The sequence below is a fragment of the Adiantum capillus-veneris genome, chromosome 25 (assembly GCF_014529385.1).
Source record: "Adiantum capillus-veneris isolate H3 chromosome 25, ASM1452938v2, whole genome shotgun sequence".
Classification (NCBI taxonomy): Eukaryota; Viridiplantae; Streptophyta; class Polypodiopsida; order Polypodiales; family Pteridaceae; genus Adiantum; species Adiantum capillus-veneris.
In genome coordinates this window covers 53,335,080-53,352,279 of record NC_140955.1, presented here as the reverse complement: position 1 = coordinate 53,352,279, position 17,200 = coordinate 53,335,080, and the positions used below count along the sequence as shown (strand labels likewise).

The 17,200-nt window shown below is 40.3% G+C and overlaps 2 pseudogenes; both read left to right on the top strand.

Moving 5' to 3' along the window:
• Positions 1 to 2,438: 2,438 nt before the first annotated feature.
• LOC147424893 (uncharacterized) lies at positions 2,439 to 4,102 on the top strand (annotated as a pseudogene).
• A 1,411-nt stretch (positions 4,103 to 5,513) lies between these two features.
• LOC147424892 (uncharacterized) lies at positions 5,514 to 6,050 on the top strand (annotated as a pseudogene).
• The last annotated feature ends 11,150 nt before the right edge of the window (positions 6,051 to 17,200 follow it).

Sequence of the window (17,200 nt, the reverse complement as noted above, 5' to 3'; positions counted from 1 at the left end):
AAGGCCATCAAAAGATTTTTTATTGCGATTTTTTTAATAGGTCTCTTGCTCCAATATGTAGCCTATTCTTAGTAGCGTTTAGAACTCTATTGCAATTTTTTAATTAGTCTCTTGTGCCAGGCTGTAGTCTATTTTTAGTACCATTTCTTGGCAGATATGCGTTTTTTTAATAGGCTCCTGCTTTTTTTTACCTTAGCATAGATTCTTTTTTTTTAGTAGCGTATTCATAAAGGCATTAAAACCTTTTTTTAAAGGCTTCGCTTACCTGCTGCATCCACGCGTGCAAACTTCAACGCTATTATCTTGCCAGCAACTTGCACTAATCTCATGGAAATCTTGCGTTGATCTAATGTTCAGCTTGCGCTTCAGACTCAGAGACCTTGTCTCTTGCGTCTCTTGCGCTACTTCATCTTACGCCCTCTGAGGCAATCCTTCTCTGCAGCAAGAGACAATCTCCTTCAAATCTTGCTATGCAATCCTTCTCTGCAGCAAGCAATCTCCTTCAAATCTTGCCTTCAACCTTCAATCTCTGCAGCATGCCTTAATCGCTAATGAAACCCTAAACCCAAGCTCGGAGTTCGAATACAAATCGTCATGGGGAGAAGGGAGTCTTCCTCGGCCTGAAAGTATACATAAAGAGTTTGAAATTCAGCTTTCTAAAAGACCAAATCTTCAAGTTCTCTCTAATAAAATGTTCTACGTTTGGGAGGGTAATCATAGAACGGTAGCTTGGATGGATGCTATTAAAGAGAGATTCTCCACTGATCGAGAAAAACATTGTAGTGTGCTTTGTACAGTTATTGATCCTACACGAGCGCCAGAGATAGCTCTTCTTAGTAGCTTGCAAAGAATGAATTTGTAAGTTTTATGACTTTCTATATATTTTAGCACAAAATGTCTATGTTATGTTTTTGAATTTGTATGTATTGTATATGAACTTGGAATAGCATGAACACAAATGCTCTTATGGTCCCCCATCTTAGGGATGAGCTTGTCAACTGCTCCCACATTTGTGCAGCAGATCATGAAGCTTATGTAACGGGGCTTCCAGAAAAAGATTAAAATGTGATTACTGCAGTCCGTAAGAAATACTCGAAGGATGTGGAGCCTTGGTATCCACTTACTCTTCGATACTTGGGAAATTTCTTATACGATGTAAGTGTCTCTGGCTTGCTTTTCAAGAAAGATCTTATGTTTGGTTTTTTTAAAAATTACGTGTTTCCAATTGTGTGTTGAAGGATAAAATATCCAAGTAATTGAGCCAAAGAGTATGTGCTATTTTTTTGTAAATTATTTATTTTTAAGTATGTGTTGAAGGTTCAAATGTCTAAGGAATTGATCCAAAGAATAGAGCAAGCTAGGCAGACAATGACAAATGAAGAACTTATAAAAGAGGAGGAGAAGATATTGAATGATTTAGCACTAAAATATGGAGAGCGCGTTGGAAAGGTGGTTGAATTATTTTTGTTTAGGTGTTTTGCACATAGTGTAATAGCTGCTCAAACTTGGTTTTTTATTCGTTCCTCAAATATTGGAGTTGCTGAATATTGTTGATCTGAATCTTGGACCGGATTGGATAGTTCAAGTTCTTGCACTCAAGTGGGGTCCTGATAGTTGGGCTATGCTTGAGAAACTGAACTTGATTGCTATGCATGATGCTCCTGTCTTGAGCAAACTGTTATGGGTTTCCTTGCTTGAGGCAGACAAGATTACTAGAGCATCTTATGGTTTAAAGAAAGGAGATCATGTGTATTGCATGTAAGTAAATTTTCTTTTGACATTCAAGAATCTTCGATGTAGGATTGCTAGCTTTTTGTGATTGTTTTAGATTTTTCTCATCTTCCTTGTTATGTAGTTGGATTCGTAGAGAGGGCTTCTACAAAGGATTTTTGATAGGGCCACAAAGTTTGTGGAGGACTTAACCAACATTGTTGGTGGTATTTGGTTGCCTCATGATTGCTCTCTTGCCTCTTACTTTGAGGAGCTCAAGTTTGAAGCACGACCCTATCTTTTTCCTTTGGAAACCTCTCTTGAAGCTAAGACAAAAGATGTTGACAAGCAAGCTATGAAGAAAGTGGACACAGTACTGATGGCATCTCAACGGCTAGCCTATAGGTCAAGCTCATCATACTTTTATTTCAAGCTTTTCATAATTACAAAGTTTGTAGTGATGTTATTTTGCTTGATTGTTTTAGATTTCTATTATCCTTGGTTGGGAAAGGCTTTCTTCCAGGGATTCCATTCTTAGCTAAGCAATAGGCACAACTATCTATTGGGGAAGCATGCATGTACTCCCCTTCCATACATAAGCTCACTACTTGGGAGATGGAGACATGTCCATGGTGGATAGACATGGCTTCTAGGCATGTATTGGCGAGAGAGAGAGAGAGAGAGAGAGAGAGAGAGAGAGAGAGAGAGAGAGAGAGCTTCACGATACTATGAGAGTTGGTGGCACATCCGTCGATGTGCCTCTGCCTCCTAGAGTGAATGAGGTGATATCAGGTAAATGGTTACTCAAAACAGTCTCAAAGATAATTTGTTGAAGAGCTTTAAACTCTCTTTTTCCTTAACTTATTTGTTTTACATACTAGTGATATTTTGTTTTTTTGCTTTTTTCTAAGCTACAAATACTTCTCACAAGGGAAAGGACATGATTCTTGAGACTAGGGTGGATGAAAACATGGAGTGAGAGCATGGTGAGCTATTGTTTACGATGTAGTCATTTGTATGTTCATTTATTGGACTTAATTCACTTTGATTAGCCTCTTGTATCGCAGTAGCTCGTGGGGAGATTGTTGCAAAGAAAACCATTTCTTTTGTCCACATCATTGGTATTCCCTTGTCTTCTCTGTTCTCATTGTCTGACTCACGATGCATGGCCATTTCTGGGGACTACATAGCCATTGCTGCTGATTTTAGGGCCAGTGTTCGACATCCGGCATGGATTCGTGTTCATGAGCACATGGGATCTGCACGCTTTGATGGGACCTTGTGCGTGCGTGGTGGGAGAACAGTCGCATGGGCTGCTCATTTTATTTTTTTGGATCTTCCCTTTGGTGGCTCCCACTTAGCCTCCCCTGTTGTGCCCCTTTGGGATATTTGTAGTGAGGATCATGTTCGTGCAGGCATGCAACTTGCATATTTGATTTTGTCAGACTCTGGGTGGTTGTTGATCATGGTCTCTATGACAGGTTTGTGCTTCAATCATAATTTTATACAATACTTGTCTATATTTTTGTTGTGTGTTTTCTATTGTGACTTTAGAAACCTTTTGCAGGAGATACCATTGGCTGGGTTGAGAGATTTTGTCGTGCATCAGAGATGGCTATTCATCGTCGCATTGTAGTCCTTCATCATGGAGCTTATGGTTATGGTAATAGCTTTGGTGGTCGGATTGAGGAAATGCTCTTCTACATAATTAACTTGTTTGTTTCTCATTTTGGTGTGTTATTGTTATTTTTATTGTTCTAATTGTCTATGTGGTGGTGTAGTGTCATTGTTCTCTCTTACTTATGGTGCATAGGATTGACATGCAACCACCTTGCTTTGTGGTTGAGAGCACTCCGCTATTCAATCGACTTGGTATGCAACCTTTGGATTCTTACATGATGCACCATCTTCCAGAGTCTTCTCTAGCGAGATCATCATCCGAGAGCCATGGCGTGGTGGCTTGCAACGAAGTCATTCTTTTATTGCATGTTTTGTGGAGCTTCTTTGTAGGCCTGGAGATCTTTGTTTGGAGTTGGGACGTGGTACAACACCCGTATTGGCAGCATGTTTAGGCACACGGCGGGTGTGTGTTGCAGTCGACGGTGACGGTACTTTGATTTCAGATTATGTGCAACCATTATTTCATCCTAAAAAGCGAAGCAGAGAGGGGGCCTCCACCTCTCTTGATGTTGATGATGTGGGTGACATGCCTTCGCGTGTCAACCCCTTTGATGACTAGTGAGAGTCCACCTTACACTTCATTTCCCCCCCCTATTTTATGTTTCCATCATACTTTTATGCTATTTTGTCACCTTTTGGTATCATTGTTCAGTATTTGGAAATTATGGATAATGATTCAAACAACAATTTGAGATTTCTTGTGTTTCAATGATGTAGGTTATGTATTGCTTACATGTGGATTGTGAGACTTACCTTTTTCTTTTTGTATGGAAGTGTGTTGCCAGTTTATGCCAAGGGGATTGCAAAAACCATGGCTGCTGATATACGATACGATTTGACACCCACAAGAAGCGTGAGAGGCGCAATGTCTTTCTTGATGATGAGTGTGACTCTTAATAGTCACGAGATAGAACCGTAGCATTTCTTGTTGTTATTAGAGTGTAGAGGCACGACATGTTGCTCTCTATATTCCACTAAATATTCCACTTGTTATCTTACAATTTTAAAGAAATCTCTCTTTTTTGGGTATGAGATATGACAATTGTCTCTTAATATAGTTTAGAAACTTTGTAGATGTATGAGCATTGTTGACTAAATTTAAAGTTAAAATTAAAAATATGGTGTTGAATGTAGTTGTGGATCATTGCATGGTTTGTAATAGCTTTGCTACCTGCTTGGGTTTCTCATTGCTCGACATCAAGCCTCAACTGCACAAAAGAATCTAAAGTCTAATTTTGAACAATGCTATTGCTATGATTACTTACGGATTCAAGAAAAGATTCTCATTTTGAACAGTGTTATCGCTATCACTTAGGGATTTAAGTAGGATCTTCATTCATGTTTCTTAACAAAGCCCATTTGGTTTCTTTATTCATTTGCTCGGATTTTCCTTCGCTCGAGAAATCTTGCTCGCCACATGGTAAGACTCCAGTAGTGAGAGTCTCTTGTCCCCTACCCTATTTGTACATTATTGCCCTCCCTTGTCTTGTCTTGTCCATTGCTCATTTTCCTACCCTATCCCCACACTGCATCACCTCGTTATCTTTAGCCCTACCCACCTTTGGGAGATATACCTATAATCTCTCTCTGAATTGCGCTCTCTCTCTCTCTCTCTCTCTCTCTCCATCCATCCACGTGCCGATGATCCTTTTTTAATGTCAAAGCCAATTGAGCATCTCCAAAGACTCCTTTAAAAGAAATGTTTTCAAAATTTATCAGACCTAGTAATACTCAAAGGGAGAGTTTGATGCCCCACGGTATTGTATTCATTTCTCTATTTACCTTTCCATCTTCCTTCCAAGGTTCTACACCCTTCAATTGATATCTGCTTTCGCATTTGTTCGATCGAAACAAACGAGGGGAACTTGCCTATGTGAATGCTTCCTATGCAACTCTTTATTGCTATCACAATTGATGCAAAATGTAAATCTCTACCATATATAATGGAGCTTAGAATTTTTGACGAAGGAGAGGGCCTCCAGGTGTCACTCATTGGTTCATTTCAAAGAGAACCTTACAAAAAATCCAATCTATAAGCAAAATTGAAGGATAAGATTTAAAATGTTAAGATTTTCCCTTTCTGAGTGCCGCGAGGGTTTTTGCTTCAGCTTAGGAGGGCGCGCATGAGCTAGGGAGTGCTCCGGGTGGCTCTGCCTAGGGTTGCGGATGCTCCTGCTGCCTCAGGGGATGACGAGCATGGCGAATCCAGTGCTGTCGGGGAGGTGCCCTACTGCGCAGGTGTTCAGAGGATGTCCCCGAGGTGGGGAACCCTGGCCGATCGTGCTCTTTCTCTTCGGCATCAACCTCGCACTACCTATTTTTGGACAGCGGGGTTGGCGACTGCCCCTTCTTCCTTTGGAAGAGAATGAAGTCCGCCAAGGAAATCTGCGATGGTGCGGTTGGTGTTTGCTTGGTACGGTTGCTGGCTTGTCTGGCTCGGCGAAGGTTATGCAGGGGTGGCATACCTGCATCTTCCTGGTGGCATCGTTGATCCTCCCATTGAAGGTGCAAGGCTCTCCTCAAAAGCCAGGGGTGGATGTGTTGTCTTCGGCTTGGAGTTGGTGTTTTCGGCTGTTGTTTCTTGCGATGGTGATGGAGCTCTCAGGCTCCCCCCTTATGCGGAATGGTGTGTGGATGTTGGTCTTGTGGCCCATCTCTGATGGGTGGTGGTCTTGGAAGTCTTTCCTTGTTGATTCCTTTGACGGCTCGGTGGACATGCATGTGAAAGTGACAGATTTCCCTATTTGGTGACATTCTGGTGCTGGTTCTTCTCGGCATTAGCAGACGTCTTAGGTGATGGAGTTTGACTAGTGTTCTGCGAATTTATGTGTTGTCGATCAGGTGGCTCTCATTATCAGCCGATGTATGGTTAACTATGTAATGTGATGTTTGTCCCTTGAGGGGGTGGTGCCATGGCTCGTCATGAGCATGGCTTTTTGGCTTTAATACATTAAACATTCCCAATTTGTGAGTTTTGCAAAAAAAAAAAAGATTTAAAATGTTAAAGTGAAGGGTAAGTTTGTATGAAATGAAAAGTTGTTGACATGTTGACAATGTAAAGTGAAAAGGCTTTCTACTCTAAATAGAATAGGGTAAGATTTTAAATGTGAAAGTGAGATGTCAGTTTTTAGGAAATGAAAACCTTTTGACAATGTAAAGTCAAAATACACATAACACAAAAAGGTAATTTTAGTGAAGATAGTTATTTCATAAAAAATATTTTTAAAATCTATATCTATACTATACATAATGGAGCTTAAAATTTTTGATGAAGGAGAGGGCCTCCAGGTGTCACTCATTGGTTCATTTCAAAGAGAACCTTACAAAACATCCAATCTGAAAGCAAAATTGAAGGGTAAGATTTAAAATGTTAAAGTGAAGGGTAAGTTTGTATGAAATGAAAAGCTATTGACATGTTGCAAGTGTAAAGTGAAAAGACTTTCTACTCTAAATAGAATAGGGTAAGATTTAAAATGTTTAGGGGGCTAGACCAATTCTTCTTATGCATCATTGTTTGATAAATGCTTTTAGGATACGAAAAGCAATGGGCGGAGGAAAGGTGGGAGCAAGTAATGGAGGACATATGGAAGCCAAAGGTTCCGTAGCACATGAAGGTCTTTCTATGGAAGGTAGTTTGGGATGCTCTACCAACGGGGGTGAAGATTCAGGAGAGAGGGATTGGGTCAGATTGATGCTTGGGGTGCAGGATGGCTACTGAAGATCTGGCCCACCTATTCATGGACTGCCCAACTATTAAAGGCCTCGCAGGGAAAATATGCAAGTGGGTCCAAAGAACATGGAAAATTATTTTCTTCAAGACTGACCTATTCCTTGGAGGCAAGAATTCGGAAGTCCTGGCCTCCTCGTCAGCACTCAAATCGTCAGATACTTCTTCTTACATAATGTATAGCAGACAAGGAACCGTCGTGTGTTTGAAGGAGGTTCTGAGATGGCATTAGGGCCAAAAACGACTCAAAAAGGGTTGTTTGTTAATCTAAGGATTAAGGAATAGTCCAACAGTTATTTGACACGTATACAAAAGTATGGCACTCTTGTCTCCTCTATTGTGGGTTTTGGTGGTCCTATTTTGACGGAGAACCGCTAAATGTCTTGATCACAAGGCTGAAACTGCTATATTTAGGTGCTTTTGGCGAGAGAGCTCATTAAATTTGCGGCTCAAAGCAATGAAGTCTCGTCTTTCATTCTATTTTATATTTCACAAAAGCGTTGTCAAAAGATACGAAATCTATGTCAGAAGGCTCTCAAAACAAGAGCATTAATGACAAATCACCTACTTTTTTCAAACCTATACCTTTCTCGCTCTCTAGTTTGTGAGAGGTTTTAAGTCTTTCCGTCTATAGTTTCTTTCTTCTCTAATCTCTGAGTTTCCATGGCGTCTTTTGCACGTCGCCCTTCACATAACATAACTTCTTGTGACTTTCATAACGTTAGAGAGGATGGTCTTTGGAAGTCCATATCTTTTCGTGTGAATGACTGGGTAACATTGCTTCCTTCATGCAAAGGTGTACACAGAGTGAAGAGAACTAAACGCGATAAAGTAAAAAACCATTGGAAAGGTCGTGTTCTTGCTTTCAAAGTGACCGACAATGGCTGGCTAGCTAAGGTTCAACATGTGTACATGGCCAAGGATATGGTGTTAGACTGGGAAGAACATCCCACACTGCATTCTTACTATAAGTACAAAAAAAAACTATTTGATACAGTGAATTTTTTTCATTATCCCATTGTTTTTCTCATTTTTTGATTCCATTCCAGATATATTTCCTTCAACAGCTGTGGAATGGCAGCCTGTGGAGAGTCTGAGTGGGACGTTCAAAGCAATGCATAAAGGGATTGCAGATGCTATGTATGCTGACAAGCCACCTTCCTTTTACAAAACAATGGATTTGTTTGTCTATTTTCCAGAATACAAAGTTCCATCACGAGAAGGTGCATATGGAGAACTACAACAGTTACCCATTCCCACCATAAGTTCACTTGATTGGGAAGCTCCTGATGCATGTACTATATCAAGCTTCAAATCCAAGATCAAAGAAGACATCCTTAAAGCTATGTCTCCGGGCAGGATATCAAGAAGGATTAAAGTTCAATGGTTCTTGCCTATATATGTCTTTGCGGCATGTTTCAAAACAATGGATTTGCAGAGGAAAAAGACGATGTGGCTTAATAGAAGACTTTCTATGACTGAACTGGATAATGTTCTTGGAGACGGATGAAGCACCAAAGAAACTTTCCATATTGGTGACAACATTAGTTGTAGAGTAAGCCCAAATTCTATGTCTATCTCATATCAACTATGTCGTCAATCATTAGTTCTGGGCTACGACTATAGGAGATGGAGAAGTAAATTAGGTAGTTGGGTTCCTCTTGACTCTGAGGAAAATTGTCCAGAGTTTGAACTAAAGGTCACAGCCCATCCACACACCGAGTATAGAAGCCTGATAGTAACAACAAATTGGAGACTAAATGATGTTAGAGAATCTCTTGAGTTTCTTGATGAAACATCTCCCGAGTCTAGATTCAAAGTGGATGAAATTGTGGTGAGCACAAGGATGGAGAATTCAACCTCTTGCATCACATGCCTTCCCCCAAAAAGAGTTGTATTTGAGCCACTTGCAAGGACTTGAAAAACCAAGTTCAATATTGTAATCATTTTGCAAATATATTTATCTTTTCTCTACTTATGTTGTTTTAAACTTACATGACATCATGATACACATTTAAGAATCGACAATTGGTATTAAGTATTTGAAGTACAAAATTATGAATCACCAAAGGGTATATATATATGTTCATATGGACAAAATGAACAAAAGTGTACATAGCTTTTGTGGACTATTCAATCATGAAATTCCACTTTTCTTTTTGCCTGAGAGGATTCTGCATCCTCAGAGACCCTTTTCCTTTTGTGTTCAGAAGGGGGTGAAAGTTCAAGAGTGGGTGGTGGTGGTGACTTGGCAGGGGTTGGTGCTTTGGGCTCCTTAGGACTGGCTGGCTTGGGTGATTTGACAGCTTTCTTTGACAACATGAATGGTAGCTTGAAAGGTGAGCTAGGTGCCTCCCCCTTATTTTTCTTAAGTGTACGACGCTTTTGAACCTTGAATTTCAATGGTGAGTGGAATGGATGGCCCTTTGTATCTGCTCTTTTTTTTGCAGGGCTCTTAGTGGGACTCTTTCCCTTGGCAGTCTTCTTAGTGGGACTCTTCCCCTTGGCAGGGATCTTCTTTTTGGTAGGACTCTTCCCCTTGGCAGGGATCTTCTTCTTGGGACTCTTCCCCTTGGCAGGACTCTTCTTGTGATCCTTTTTCTTTGTATGGATCTTTGCAGGGTTTTCTTCTTTTGATCCATTTTCTTTGCATCCAAACCTTTGGTGGCTTTACCTTTCTTTGGTGGCAAAGGAGAATCTGGATCATTTGGATTTATTGATCTTTCCAAAACCATAGAAACAGCCGTCTCTCTCACCCACGTGACCCAAGACTCTGGATAGTCATGCAACTGAAAAAAATAGAAAAAGGAACTAAAGGACATGACATACATACATAAAACATCAAAATAAATACATGAACCACACTTACAATGAGTGTAGTCATCCGGAACCTTGACTCAAGATATCTCCATGCATTTGCAAGCACCCTCCATCCACAAGATGCTGAGTCTGTCTGTAAAGGCACTTTTTGATTGTAGTACTTGAAAGCTTCTATATTGTAATCCTTATTTGTGGTACTTAGGTGACCAACAATAAGTTTGGCAGCACTGCAAGAAGACATTGAATCAAAAAGCTACTAATAGAAAACAATGGGCCATCATCAAGCATAGATTATGCTTCATACTTACAGTTTACTTTTTCCATGGATACTTGACAATGAATTCATAAATATAATATCTTTCTCCAAAAGATTGAAGATAATAAGACTCCAATGTCCTCTACAAAATAAAAAACAATTAGCTAAGAATACCACAAAATGTTAAAAATAACATGTAAGGAGTTAAGAATTACCCTTCAACATAGGGGTATAATATGTAATTGCAGGTCAGCATGTTAAAATCATAAAAAAAACTTGAAAGGGTTCCTTGCTTGTTGAAAAGGCACTGTGTCACTAGAGGGTCAAGTATGGCAATTTGCATAGCTAGAGCCTCTGGAAGATCCCTCATAAGACACCTGGAAAAGGAAACACAAGCCCCAATGAGCCCCTTGTGCCTGTCTGCCATGCACATGCACTAATAATTAGCAAAGCAACACACCTGAGACAAATATAGAGCACAGTGTCACCAAGCTCAATGTTGGGATTTACAAGCATACTTGTGTCTTGAGGGAATATGTCCAAATATGCCTCAGTATCTCCAAACAAGGAGACATCCACCATCATTTGTCCTGTGACTTTTTCATAAAGAAGAGAGTTGGATGCTCTTAAAATTTCAGCTTGCTCTTTAAGGATAGCATCCTCGGATATCATCTCTTGCTCCCTCTCAACTTCCTTTCCTGCTTTAATATCCTGGGACTTTCTTGTCTCGTACTCATGTGTAACATCCTCAATGACAACCCCAGAATCTTTCTGCTGCCTGGAAGGAGGGATGTTTAAAATTTGGAAGGCTCTAAGATCCTCACTAGGAATGAGCTCAAGAGCCTTATCAAACTTGTACCTTAGCCTTGACACAAGCACAAAATCTTTGCTCATAAGTGTGACCCTATGAGCAAATGCAGCTGCAATGTAGCTATCATTCATAAAGTCTATGAGAAAATCCTCAGCAGCTTCCTGAAGGCACATCACATCTTGAGATTGCCACCTTATTGAGACAAAAGTTTTGATATTCATCATGCTTACAAGTCTATCAGATATCTCCTTGACAAGTCTCATGAAAGAGAGCTTTGGAATCAGTAGACAAGTAGACTTTTGTGCTTTTCTTATTTCTCTTAGGGACTTCACCTGCTAATTCAATCTTTTTCTGGAATTGGGCCTCTGATGAGGTAGTGGAGGGGGTGCTTTCTCTGCATCTTTCTCAGCATCACCTATTTCTGGATCAGTTGGGGCTTGGTAGACCTTCCTTGCAGTTTGCTTAGTCCTCGCCATTTGGGTAAAAGAACTCACCACGCGACGCGTAAGCCACAACCTTCAAGGTGTTTCTATCGCGCTGTGTGTGAGGAGAAGGGTGACAACACGACGCGATAGAAGGGTGACCCAGGCTGTGGAATAGGTACGTATCGCGTCGTATGTGATCACCGGAACATCCAAAAAAAATTTCACAAAACGCCCTGCACGGTGCGATAGAGGGAGCAACCACACCTTAGAACATCATCGTATCGTGTCGTATGCGAGGTGTGACATCTTTAAGCCGAGCAGATCCCCCGCACGACGCGATGAGAGCCTCACCTGACCGCTGCAACATATGCCTATCGCATCGTATGGGAAGCCATGAGTATTCCAAAAAAAAGACTTTCACAATGCGATAGAGGGCACACAAACACCTTAGGACATGGTATAGAGCGAGGGTATGCGAGTTGTGAAAATGTTTAATTAGCCGAGCAGCAACCCCGTACGACGCGATGAGAGGTTCACCGAGACCCTGCAACTTGCGCCTATCGCGTCGTAAGGGATGCTAAGAGTGGGAAGTGGTAGGAGGTGCGCCCACATGCCCAACACTTCCGGTCGCATCGTTTGAGAAGAAACTTGGCTTGGCTTAGTGGACGGATGACTCGAAGTGCGGGTAGTTGAGGACGACACGACGCGAATGTCGAGTATGGGAGAAAGCACAAAATGAGAACGTGACAAGGGTTTATATACATAAGACTGTCCGTACGACGACCGTTGTGCGCAGGCCACGTGGCACGTGTGCATGGCTGACACGTGTCACTAACGGTCATATTTCGGATGTTATATAAAGCTTGGTCTCGAATTTTAAGAATGTTGCACGTTCACTTGTCGCATACGACGCGGCATATTATCCATTTTTGTGTAATCCTTTCGCCTCACACGATCTCATCCTTTGCAAATTGCACATCGGTGGCCCCTATCGCTTCTTGTTTGCTTTGTTGTGGCTTTGTCTCGTACGACGCACAGGGAAGCAGTTCGAAAGGCTGGGTCCAACGCCTATCGCATCGTTCGGTGTTGTTTTACGATTTGGTGTGGCTTTGTCCCGCACGACGCGTAGGGAGGCACTTCCAAAGCCTGGGTCCAGCGCGTATCGCGTGGTCCGGGGTTGTTCGTTTTGCTGTGGTTTTGTCCCGCACGACGCGTAGGGAGCAAGTTCCAAAGCTTGGGTCCAACGCGTATCGCGTGGTTCGGGTTTGTTATTGACACTAGTACATTAACGTTGGGCGTATTTCCATACCTTGTACCTAGCTTCACCTGTCGACTTTTCCTCTACCATGATTGAAGGCCGGGAGGAGATTTTGGAGGAGAGTCCAAGTGAGAAACTATTGGTGGCTGTGATGGATGGTGGTGACATAGAGGTGTACACCAAAGCATATGAAATATTCAACCCTGTGTTTGATCTTGCAGCTTTGTTAGACCATTTGAAAGACTTCTTGGCAGAAGAATTCAAAGAGTTTGAAGAAGCAGTTGAAGGCAAGTGTTTGGTTTTAGATGGGAAGGCTTATTGTCATCTAACCGAATATACTACAAACTCACTTGAGAAGAGCAAAGTAACAAGGAGGTTTGGAAGATTTTCTAAGAACACTTCCTTTGTTTGTCCACCTACCATTTCTTGTCAATTACATTTAAAACCTTGTAACCTTGTTCCAAAAGAAGTTACTTTTCTTTTCTTTTTGTTCCTTAAAGTTGACATGCAAGGCAAAGCTGATGAAGTGAAAGATACAGATGAGGCAACAAATAAAAATGTTTCCACAGTTTTGCAGCTTGAGAAAAGTGAAATTCTAGAAGAGGAGGAAGTTGATGTTGCAGCCGAGGAGTAGGAGAGTGCAAATTTTGATGTTGCTCAATTTAGAGCTAGTACTGTCATTGATGAGCCAACAGATGAGGTAGAGGTATCTGAAGCTTCCCTTACTATTCCAAACCTTCCCTACTTCTTTATCAATGGGAAAGAGTATATTCCTCTCCATCATATCCAGTGTTTTCTTAATATGAGGGAGGACTACTGTATTGCAACCATTTCTGAAGCTTTTGAGGTGGCCAAAGATTTTATTGACACAGAAGAAGAGTCAAAAGAGGAGTTTTTGGCACTTGATCTTCATACATCCAATAAAGATTTTTTGCCTGCTCTTGATGCACTTGCTCTATGCATGAGAAGAGTGGAAGAGGAAAAACCTTCCCTCAAAGATGAGGATTTTGAGAAGAGGCTTGTTGAGCTTGGCATCCAATCTTTTGGTAGAGACTTTAAGCTGAAAAAAATTGGAAAGGAAGTTGACATAAGAGAGATGACCGGATCATGCAATCTCCTTCAAGAAAAAGTCATTGCTGAAGATGAATTGCAAAAGGTGATCTCCCTACTGAAATCTTTTTTTTTTTTCAAGGTAGTTTTAATTACTCATTATCTTGTTTTGCATATTGAACTCCTTGAAAAAGACAATTTTCTTGGGAGAGCTAAAGGCTCGAGAGGGAAAGCAATAGAGGGCTCTTCAAGAAGGGATGCCTCCTCTCTCATGCACTACATGCCTACATTGGATAGTGCCACCTTCTGTGCTTTCCACATGTAGTATTCTGAAGATCCTGAGTTGCCAATGTTTGAACTGAAGATATTGTCAAGGTTTTTAGGGTACACTCCCCTTCAAATCAATGCAAACAAGATTATGCTACTTGAGAGAGCAGCAGCACTTCGAATGTTTGGATATGCTGCAGGATTCAATGCCTCACGAGCAGGATACTTTCTTTGCTACTCTAGCTATGTAGCAGCAGCTGAGGAGACAAATGTCAACCTTCTTGGGGGCTATAAAAGAAGAAAGTTTTTGAGATATAGGGGTGACATGCTTGGAGATATAAAAAAAATCAAAAACTGATGTAAATTTGACAATTTTTTGCACCAAAATACCTTTTTTGAATTTGGATCTCTTTAGAAAGATTCAGTACAAAGTTTCAAAGTGAAGCATTAATCTCAGATCTGTGGTTGAGCATCATGGTTGTTTGATCTCATCCGTTGTAATTGCCTCCTATAGAACCAATTGAATAATTCCTTTAGTGCATTGCTCCTTCTTTGTCCACCTCCCTTTCTCGTACATTTGAAAAAAGAAGTCCTCGCTTGATAGTGATATTTTTCCATTCCCTGAGTATTCCATGTTGCAAGGGGTCCTTGTTTTGAAAAATATGGTCCATGCAGGTACAGAATATGCTAAAAATAAAAAAAAAGTTAGTTGAACTCAATAGGATGCAAAGTAAAATACTATCCAGACATTAGAAAGTAATTAAATACTCACCAAGTAATATGTGATGTCTTTTGTTCCCCAAGCATCTGTAATAGCAGTTATTAAAAGCTTTATTGTCTTTTTAAAGTCATCTGCATAAGTAGCAGAGCTAACTTGTTGTCTCAAAACTTTCAAAAAATTATCGAGCTTCTTCCACACTTCCATGCGTTTGTTGGCTACATCTGGTCTACTTTTGACATTGGTTGTTATAACACAAAGATCCTTCCAGCAGTTCCACATAGCATCAACTTGTTTGTTGTCATGGTTACTAAAAAATCTTCTGGCTTTTGCTCCACCCATTGAAACATCTTGCAAAACATCACCGGTTCCTTTTGAAAGAGTGGGATCTTTTTTTAGATGCACTTGACCACCATGAAAACCCATTTGAGAGAGCAAAGCCTCGCATTTTTCTATGCACTCGTCTGCAAGTTTAGTTGGCTTAATAGAATATGCATAGTCAAGATGGAGTCGAAGCAATTTGTCCAAGATTCTAATCTCTGCATGCATTGTGCATATATGTACATTTTTTAAATCTATTGCTAGAATTGGATCCCAAATCATAGAAGACGATGGGTAGTCGATGACGTTAACACTATTCCTCGATGGTGCTTTTCCAACCTCGTGTTCTGCAAGCCATCCTTTTGTTCCAGTGCTTGCCATGCAATATAGACATGGATACTTGGTATTGGCACCTCCACATACACCAAACATGCACTTTAATGCTTTTAGGTCGGCACTTAAGTGCCATTCTACAAAAAAGTCACCCATGCCATCTACACAGAGTTTTTCACGTGCATTTTGGTCCTGTATAACAGAAGGGATATCGGTCTGCAAAAACAACCATTTCAATGTATCGTGATTTTCTACTGGTATTTGAGCTGCTCCGATCCACCAAAGTTCCATTTCTGATTGAGTTTTGTGGTATGGGGAATCATGCTTACCCTGGCTATAGTCCAATGCTCTATTCATAAGGGATATGGATACTCTTTCCATTTTTTGACATTTTTTAATTTGAGCTTCATCCAATTTCAGAACAAATATAAGTTTTCCTTCATAATCTACTTCTTGCATATTATAGTATCTCACCATAGCAGATTGAACATTTTTTATACTCATCCAAATGTTATTAAAAACATTATACTCAAAAGAAGATTTTTTTTTCTGTTTTTCATATGGCATCGTTCCTTCTATATGATAGTACTCTCCAAAATGTTCGGGTATTTCTTCGTTTAATAGAGTCCTAACTTTCCCGACATTATGAGGCCTAGGCAACCCAAAAGCTTTAATCTTGTAATACTTTAAAACCTGAAACCAGGTTTTAGAGATGGCCCTGTAACCTCTTCTACTCACCCCCACTGTGTCACAAACTTCTTGCATTTGAGAAGGTTGGACCAGTAAACCCATATCTTTCAGTAAACTTTGAAATACCAATTTTTTCTGAGTTTGATTTTCAGGAAGTTTCAAAAGCTTAAGAATATCACTTTTGTTCATTACCTCATTCAAAAATCTCACCCTTTCTTGACCATTGGACGTATCAAATCCTAAAAGACTAGTCACATGTTCTCTAGTAATCTTTAATCTTTTTTTTCTTTGTCCAGAACCTTCTGTTAAGTTTACTACATCTCTCATTCGTTTTACTTGTGCTCTTAATCCTATTGGAGTTTCTTTTAAAGTCCGAAGTTGGTGATTTTCTTGTTTTAGAGATGCTATTTGGTTTTCAAGTTCTAAAATTCTTGTTGCATTTGAAGACAAAACAGTTTTGAGATATTGAATGTAATGTGTATGATCAATGTGTAAATGAGATAACCTAGAACTATATCCTAGTAAGCCATCAACCCCATCACCAACAAATCTCATCAAATCATGAGGTGTGTGAAAAGATGGATACCTTCCAGTGCTAGGATCTGGTGGATACAAGCTCCCATCTGTCCATATATCAATGTGTTTCTTTCCCTCATTGCGAAGTTGTTGTGCTTCATTTGCAATTGTAACTGGTCTTTGATAGACACTCCGCGTAGTAGCATATTCCTGGCTTAGCTTAATGTTCAAGTGAAACTTGCGGTTATCACTAATGGAAGATGTATTAGTCATTGTAAGTAATGAAGGAGCAGAAAGTATAATGAAAATAACGTAGCAGCAGAACAAGGTGCATCAGAGAAGAAGAGAAAAAGCTCGCAAAAGGTGAGAGAAAAAAGAGAGATTCAAAAGTGGAAATAACTATTTTCCGCCAAGTGAAGTAAATGAAAACAAATTTCGAGGTGAGCCACAAAGGAATGTGAAGAAACGTTATCTTTTTGAATATTTAGAGATATGTACCTAGATACGCTTTAGATTGCGTAGATATGCTTTAAATGACCAAAACGGACCAATTTGGAGCTGTTTTGACCACAAACAGCTCTGCTAATTAGTAATTTAACCAATTCCTTATACAGCCCT